The sequence below is a fragment of the Lygodium microphyllum genome, chromosome 6 (genome assembly GCF_053477565.2).
Source record: "Lygodium microphyllum isolate KBCC chromosome 6, Lygodium_microphyllum_v1.1.10, whole genome shotgun sequence".
NCBI lineage: Eukaryota > Viridiplantae > Streptophyta > Polypodiopsida > Schizaeales > Lygodiaceae > Lygodium > Lygodium microphyllum.
Window position 1 is genome coordinate 166,511,461 of NC_141140.1, and position 9,114 is coordinate 166,520,574.

Below are 9,114 nucleotides of genomic sequence, written 5' to 3' on the forward strand. Positions count from 1 at the left end.
TTCTAAAGCTTGAGTTCAGCCGACATGCAATCTACCTCCACTAGTCTCTTCATGACTCACCTCTTCTTTCACTTCAAAGAGACAAGAGGGGAAAGAAGACAGCTAAAGAGAAGAAATCCAAGGAGAGGAAGAAAGAGAGAACAAAAGAGAGAAGAACAAGAGGAACAAGAGGCAAAGAGAGGAGACAACAAGGAGCAAGCATCAAGGGAGAACAACTCACCAAGGAGAGGAAGAAGGAAAAGAAAGCAGCGCCACCACCCCGTCCACACCAAAGACCCAAGGTGAGTCCTCTCTCTCTCTCTCTCTCTCTCTCTCTCTCTCTCTCTCCCCCCCTTCCCTCTCTCTCTGATATTACATATGAGCACACCGGAGGACAGAGCCGCTTTCTTTCGGAAGTGGATTTCGCTCCGAGGGATGATTGGGGCTCCCATCTTCATGGATGAGGACCTGACTCAGATGCAGATTGCACACAGATGAGCATGCATGCCATAGATACTCCAAGCACGTAGAGAAGGCCGTAAGGCCTTCTATCGAGATGGCCGGATTTTTATAGATGGACGCCCCACCAAATAGGGGGGTGTGGCCTATGAGATGGGGCAGAGGACTGTACAGGAGACCCCGATATGTGTGGGAGTTTGGAACTGCAACGGCTCCCTATGGTCACAACAGGACAGACTTGAGGAGATTTTACCCGACCATGATGTTATATGTCTCACAGAGACACATGAGAGCCCAGAGAGAAGGCTTCCACACGTTATAGGATTTGAGTGGGTATCTGCATACCGGGCTACTACTAGGCAGAGCACATCTAGGGGCTTAGGAGGGGTGGCAGGCAGTTCTATTCCGTCAGGGGATACAGAGACATATCCAGTTAGTGAGACGAGATGAGGAGGCCAGTTACATATGGATCAGAGTGCAGATATCAGATGAGAGATGGATCTATATGGTAGTATGCTACTTTTCACCATGAGGGTCCAGATATGCTACTAAGCAGGGTGATATTCAAGCCAGAGATTCCCCCTGCCCTTATTCAGAGCTCTTAGAGGACATTATTATGTATTCTAGTTTGGATGAGGTCTTCCTTATGGGGGACTTCAACGGGCGCACACAGAGCCGACAGTGTGAGAGTTTTGATATGGAGCAGCCAGAGATCATGAGAGCATTAGACCCTGAGGAGTCGGGGATCAGTAGGGAGTCAGCAGATACTGGGCCAGACGCCACAGGGTATGGAGGGCATTTACTTGAGCTTGGTAGTAGACATCATCTCGTTACTTATAACGGGATGGCAGGATGGCCATATTCAGGAGGTCTTACATGCTTCCCACATGGGGGGAGCGAGAGTACTGTAGATTATCTGCTCAGACCGATCGATGGGATACATACTATCGAGTCCTTCGGCCTTAGGAGACTTCCACTCGGTGCCGATCACACCTTTCTCAGTTTCTCACTCCTCACCTCATTACCATCACCACCTACAGATATCGTACCCCACATGCATACTACCATACACTTCACTCATGAGCTCTCATATGTTTACTCACAGCATCTGGAGGAGCACATCACGTCACTTGATCCATACACACCCCTTGATACACTGACCATTGATATCACACGCATTCTGCATGATTCTGCTACACTCATTTTTCCACATCGCACATATGCGCACCCCCCTCGGACCGGTACCATGCCACAGAACACGTGGTATGATGATGAGTGCAGAGATCTACGTCGACAGCTACGTGATTTGGAGGCCAGAGGAGAGATCACACACAGATAGGCGCAGAGACGGATGCACCACTTGACCCGTCGTAAAAAGCGGGAATGGGAGGAAGAGAGATATTGGGATATATACCACCTTCTTATGAGCAAAGATTGTGCAGAGGCATGGAGGCAGATCAGAGAACCACGCTCACCCACACCGATACATGACCCTGCAGTATGGCATGGATACGCATAGAGTTTATATCATGTACCCGCACAGCCGCTGATACCCACGCCATGTACAACGAGACTGGGTATTTCATCATTTTTCACCACTAGTACGGTGAAACATGCTATCTCACAGTTACAGCATGGCCGCGCTTGAGACCAGTTTGATCTTCAAGCAGAGCATATTATATATGGCAGAGACACATTGGCTCCACTCATTGTTCACCTCTTCAACCGTGCATTGTCTGAGGGGTTCCCTGACTCGTGGTGGGGACAGAGCACACCATTGTACCTATCCACAAGTTAGGGGATCCTATGGATCCTAACACATATAGGACCATCATGATTGGGTCAGTTTTGGCCAAACTTTATGGCACGGTGATGGAGGAGGAGCTCAGCACACTGGCAGAGAGAGAGTACATGCGCACACCCGGACAGGCAGGGTTCAGACGGGCATTTTCTACCATAGACCACATATTCACTCTCTGTTGTCAGATCGACCAGACACGAGTGAAGAAATAGAGATTGTACTGTTGCTTTGTGGATTTCCGCAAAGCCTTTGAAATAGTTCCGAGAGAGAGGCTTTTCAGACGTCTACTTGATCCGGGGGTGGATGATGACATGATGTGGGGTATTTATGCACTATATGAGCGGGTTACTGGCAAAGTCAGATGTCCGGGAGGTATATCAGATCCCCTTGTGAGCACTATTGGTGTGAAACAAGGATGCCCACTCTCACCGACTCTATTTGGGCTATACATTGATGAGATAACAGAGTTTATTCAACAGCGAGCGGGTGGAGGTATAGATCTCAGTGGAGCCACAATTCATATCTTACTATATGCAGATGACATTGTGTTGGTCTCAGACTCAGCTCAGGGATTACAATAGCATTTATTAGCATTGGATGATTTTTGCATACAGAGAGGCATGACAGTGAACCTTGGTAAAACCAAGGTTATTATATTCCATACATCCGCTCAGATACACAGACAGAGTATTTTCATGGCAACAGGAGGGAGTATTGAGGTCACTGGATCATATGTATATTTGGGAGTCACCTTTACAGCAGCTTCAGGGACTTTCTCGATGACCCAGGCAGCTCGTGACCGCCTCACTAGAGGATACTCAGCATTGGCTCTTATGGAGGGACAGTGTCATCAGGCACATTTCCAAGAGCCCCGCACCAAGGGGTGGCTCTTTGAAACTCTAGTCACTCCAGCACTGATGTATGGAGCAGCTATATGGGGGCCAGGCCTTGCCGATTCTGTATGAACATCGATGGAGAGACCTCAGGTGATCATGATATCTAGATTGATTCGCAGCAAGGCCTCAGTCCTACATGACATTGTGCGAGCAGAGCTTGCCACACCGCCCATGCTAGTCGAGGCATTATTTCAGACAGTGTGCTTCCTACACAGATTTCTGGATATGGACAAAGATCGCATTGCATACAGAGCATATATGGCATCTCAGGAGATGGCTCGAGCGAGGGATACCACATCATGGTATGCACAGACTAGAGCTTGGTTTGACAGACATGGGCTGGACATTGATAGACTCCCATCTCTTCTATATGATACTCAGGCCCCCACTTACACCCTCTCTCTCTCTGAGAGGAACAAAGTCATCAGACAGGAGATATGGCATATTTATATACAGAGGACATGGGTCAGCCCTACACAGCCACTGCCATCGAAGATGGCATATTATTATACATAGTTCTTGAGCATATCAGAGCAGGGATTCATAGAGATTCCGAGATATATGCAGATCTTTATGCCACATCGATTGAGAGTTCTTATTGGATAGCTCAGGGTATCATCACATCAGCTTATGATTGAGAGTGGCAGAGCCAGTGGCATCCCACAGGAGGAGAGGATATGCCCCCTTTGCAGATCAGAGGTGGAGAGTGAGGAGCATTTTGTTCTCAGATGCCCTGCATACTCAGAGTTGAGATCTAGATACACATTGAGAAGCTCACTTCAGGGATGTATGACTGATATGGATCAGAGATCATTTGGCCGTTTTCTGGGAGAGGCATGGCACATCAGAGAGCAGAGCACACAGCACGTCCCAGTCAAAGAGGGGCCCACCCAGACGACTATTACACAGTTCTTTCAGACAGACAGAGTGAAGCTACTGTACCAGCCTCCAACCAGACCTCCGGGCTCACACTACAATAGGCTGAGGACCAGCGTACCCGACACTGTACGAGGATCCGTGGGTTTCGGACGCCACAGCCACACCAATAGGAGATTCGAAGGATTCTTGATCCACATCGACAGCAGACTGAGATCCGACGACACTCGACACATTGGATCTCAGATCTCCAGTTTGCTCTTTCTCCACTGCCGATGTGCCACATCTTGCATCCACGAGGGATCACCTGCTATTAGGGACTTCGACGACTGCTACTACATCCCAGGATAGTATATCTCCCTGCATCTGTTACATTTACACATCGCACCACTTTATCACAACCGACAGTTATTCCCCTATCACAGCCGACATTTGTTCTCCTTTTGTAGCCATTATATGGAGTACCAGAGCTACATACGCACATACACATACACGACACTTATCACACTCACAGCACCGTATTTTCAGTTTCCAGTTTTTAGCTTTTCATTCAGCACTTTTATTTTGGATAGCTGGACCTCATCAGTTGTATCACAGTTTGTCTCATAGGCCAGTTTTGGTCTTTAGAAGACGTTAATATAACTTTCTTTCTTTCTTTCATTCTCTCTCTTTCTGTATTAGGATCTATGATTGAAGTTCTTATATCACCAATAAATCATGGATGGCGGTTGTCAGATTGAGAGCATTCGACTTAGCGCGTTTGATAGCGCGTATAGATTCTAGTTCAGATGTAGACACAGATACACAATTATGTTTGCTGTCATCGCATCTACAGTCGCGTCTCCAAGCATGTGTATTCTGCATCTTAGACGCGAGAATACACACACTTTGCCCAGAAGCTTTGACTTTAGAGATGCGTCTGAGAGCGTATCTATTCTGCATCTCAGACCCAAATATACACGCGCTCCAACTAGAAGCTTTGACTTCTGGGAAGCATCTGAGAGCGCCTCTATTCTGTATCTCAGATGTGAATATACACGCGCTCCGACCAGAAGGTTTGACCTCAGGGAAGTGTCTAAGAGTGTGTCTATTCTACATCTCAGACGCGAATATACACGCGCCAGCTCTGATTAAAAAAATAAATTTTTATTTATGGAATTGTACGAATATGTTACACAATAGTACAATTTACACAATATTACAGTTTAACAAATTTGTCTTATTCTTGTGTTTTGTTTGCAGATGTTGCATCTTGGTTCATCTAGCAATGACCCAGATTTGGACCGCATGAATGATACATTGGGCTTGTTCAGCAGAGGCGTCATGTATGGAATGCCTCTAACGTCTTTTCCTGGCATTGCTTCCCAAACACCAAATGTCCAAACTCCAATTGTAGGTACTCCACGTGCAACGCCTGTACATGCATCGACTGAAGCACAAGCATTAGCCGAGATGCACAAGCATTTGCGGAAGCACGTGCATCCAGTGAGGCAGAGGGTAGTCGACAGAGAGGGAGGAGAGAGAGTCAAGGGGGAGGACGAGGCTTGTGTGGGGGTTGCCTAAGAGGTGGCGAGTAATTACCCTCACCAGAAGATCACATAGAGGAGCATGTACGCCAGTACTATAGAGTTACAGATACTGGTGGCTTCTTCCACGATGATGAAGGAAGGGATGTATTGGCGTACATGAGGAGCGTTGTGTATGTGATGTATAAAGATTGTTTCGTTTACTTCAAGAATCAGAAAAGTGGCTTGTGGTAGGAGGTGTTGAGGGCAGTCCATAGGAGGTACCCAAATCCTGAGGGTCAGCGATTCTCGTATAATTAGGGACGGACAAAAGTGAGGGATTTGCTTCACAACAAAATATCCCACCTCATGACATGCACTAGGGAGTCACTGCGGAGACAAGAGGAGGGGCGTGGAGCCTATAGCCAACCACCTATGTGCCAATGCATAGAGTGGAAGAAAGTAGTAGAGAAAGTGGAGAGTCGCCTGCATGCAGAGACGCGACACATCCAAATGAAAACAATGGGATCTCGTCTCATTACGGATCGGACGGCAGAGAGTTGTGGGAGGTAGAGTTTGTAAGTATATTTTGATTTCTAGTTTTTTGAAATTTATATTTTTTTCAATTCTTTATATAATTTGTTCTAATACATTGTATCTCATAATTGTTTGTATATATCATAATTGTTTTACAGACTACTATCGTTCGTAGGATACCTACTCCTAGAGAGGTATGTTACCATCGAGGCCATAACCGCGCAGCCACATGGCTTCACTTGTATGAGGAGAGTCTCATCACTGAGGAGCAATACAATCGGGCTATGAGGATTTGACAGCCAAAGGAGGTATGTTTTTCTTACTTTCCTATTAAAAGTATAGCTAATTATAACTTTTTCTTTGCAATTGTACGTAAGGAACCTTGATCTTTTGTGTGTGTAGGCGAACCCCAATGTGGAGCATAGGGAGGAGGGGGATAGCGAGGCTAGTAGCAATGGTAGTGCTAGCAAAGATGTTTCTTCTTCAGATTCCTAGAGGAGCACAATACCTCCTTTATGGCCTTATTTCCTTGTATATCTATTATCCATCTTTGAGCCTACTGCTTGTGGCCACGCTTTAGGTCGCAAGCACTTAAACTCCCCATGTAAATGCATTTTATATATAATGAATACATGGATTTTTGTTTTCAATTCTCGTGCCTTCAGATCCATTGTGTTATTCCCAAATGCACTATTTGATGTATGGGAGGGAAAAAAAAACCAGGGAGTGCTCTTTGGTTTTCTTTTTTCAATTTTGTGCTTCACGTTTATTTGCACGTCTAAATTGCAGAAAACCCGCGTCTATACTCGCATCTAAAATGCAGAGTGCACGTACTATATAATTCAAATTAATTTATAAAAAATATATCTTTATAGAAAAAAGGAGATTTTTGGTTTTGCGTTCGTGTCTACTAGCACAAGTAAAAGCGCGTCTATGCATGTGTCTATGTGCCCATCTAATTTTCCATGTAGACGTGCTTGTAGACGCACAAAAGAAATTAATGTATATCATGCTTTAGATGGTGATATTGGTCCTCTCAGTCTAGTATTGATAATCAAACTGTTATTTTATTTCTATGATCTCATTGGAAGAAATACATAATTCAATACTTGCTTGTTGTCTACAATATTAAAAGTTTAGCTACCAGTAGGTGTCTCATGTTGCTAGTGATTAATCCTCTTATATATGTCATATCGTGCTTTAGATGGTGATATTGGTCCTTTTTTAAGTACTAATAATCAAGTTCTTTTTTTGTAACATGTTGATTTAGCAATAAAGAGCCTCATGAGCTTCATGTGGGTTTGGATGGAAGAATAGACATTTATCTACTATTAAGGGCTTACCATCAAACTCTCTAGTTGGGATTGCATCACAAGGTAAGTATTAGTTAAAATGCATGTATGTGGAAATATCATGCATGCACAGCTAGTGTTGTCATGGATCATGCTTGATGAATTAACATATGCAATGAAACTTTACACCAAGGTAGGCTACAATTTCTCTTTCATTATGCTAATCTTTGTGTTGATGTTAAAGTTGATAGTTTGATGGCTAGCTGATTAGAGGAGAAATGACCAAGTTGCAGGTTGCATCTAAAAGACCTTCCAAGGGCATATTGTTCCCTGTTATGATCCTCACACTAGATTTTTGTGGAAGCTTTATAGAAGACCTAGATCTTTGACTTTTTCAAGGGTATAATGCATTTTCAAGTCACGCTTTTCTCCCACTGGAATGGATATCTCAGACTATATTCTTAAGTTGCTACTCGTTATCATGCTTTGTTCCTTCATAATCTGTTTAAAATAATTTTGATGACTTGCCACTTTTCTAAATTAGTATGAGTGTGCTTTGTGGGGATGGGAACACTGGAGTCTTATCTAGTCCCTCTTGTCATGATGATGGTTAAAGAGTTCGAGTGTCATGTTAGTATGATCAGTTCTTATGTGATTATGTTAGTATGGTATGTATTTTTCTTTTTCTTTTCTGCCTGATATGGGGTTTCATGGTGTGTGATTATCTGCATCGCATGAAGCTTTCGATTGCATGTATGTGGAGGTCATGCCAGATTCTTCCTAGGATGTGGACTACTAAGGGTGGTTAGTCGATCGGTCGAGTCATATGGGTTTATTATGATTGATATCATATATGTTCCTATCCTATTGTTTTGTAGGCATTCATTGTGACTGTCTATGTGTGTAAACCATATTAATGGTGCCTCAAACCCCTCCCCCGATCCATTATGTGTCTTTGGTATTGCATGATTATTCCTTGTTGCTAGATTCGGATCTTGTTGCTAAAGCATGATTATCTAAGTTTGTGAGTATTTCCTTACGGCTAGCTCCACATGATCCTGACATTTATGATCAATTTTTAACCTCTTACAGTAAGAGGTCTAGTCCATTCTTATGACACCTAAGAGTTTAGGGAAGGCTCTTTCTTTACCATATTATGGGGAGTCCTTCCCTAGTACCCGCTCTCAATTGTTCTTCAACAAGGTTATTTTGAAGCTATTATAGAAGTAGCCTCTGGATGTTTTGGATCCAAAGAAGGTTATTACCATGTCAGGGGTCAACGTCTCTATGATTTCCAACTTGCTACGGAAGCAGTTGTGCGAATTTCTTCCAGATAGGATTATGGCAGCCAAAACCATGTCTCATTACCTCTCCAAGGATTTGTCCACAACTTCTTTTATGGTCTGAAAGGTATTACCATTGATTGGAGTACCTATCTCCTAGCAAAGATGGATCAACATTTCATTAGAGCTAGTAGAGGAAATATGACTAATGTTAGATTTGGATCATACATTTATGTATCCTTGAAGCATGTTGCCTCTGGCAAAGGAAGTACCTTTACCTCTAGTTCATCTTCTAGAGATTCTTCGTCCTCCTCATGAAGATGATGATGTAATCATTGATGATGATGATTCTCCCTCACCTCTAGTCATTCAGAGAAAGTGCCTAAAATGAGCTGTTGCATGAGTGGCAGTTCCTACTCCTTCATTTCCAGTTACAATTTTTGCTCAATCTTGCAGCACACTACATGCCTTTCTTCAAATGTCAAA

At 43.9% G+C, this 9,114-nt stretch overlaps 1 pseudogene; it reads left to right on the top strand.

Moving 5' to 3' along the window:
- Positions 1-591: 591 nt before the first annotated feature.
- LOC148035380 (uncharacterized) lies at positions 592-1,957 on the top strand (annotated as a pseudogene).
- Positions 1,958-9,114: the final 7,157 nt, after the last annotated feature.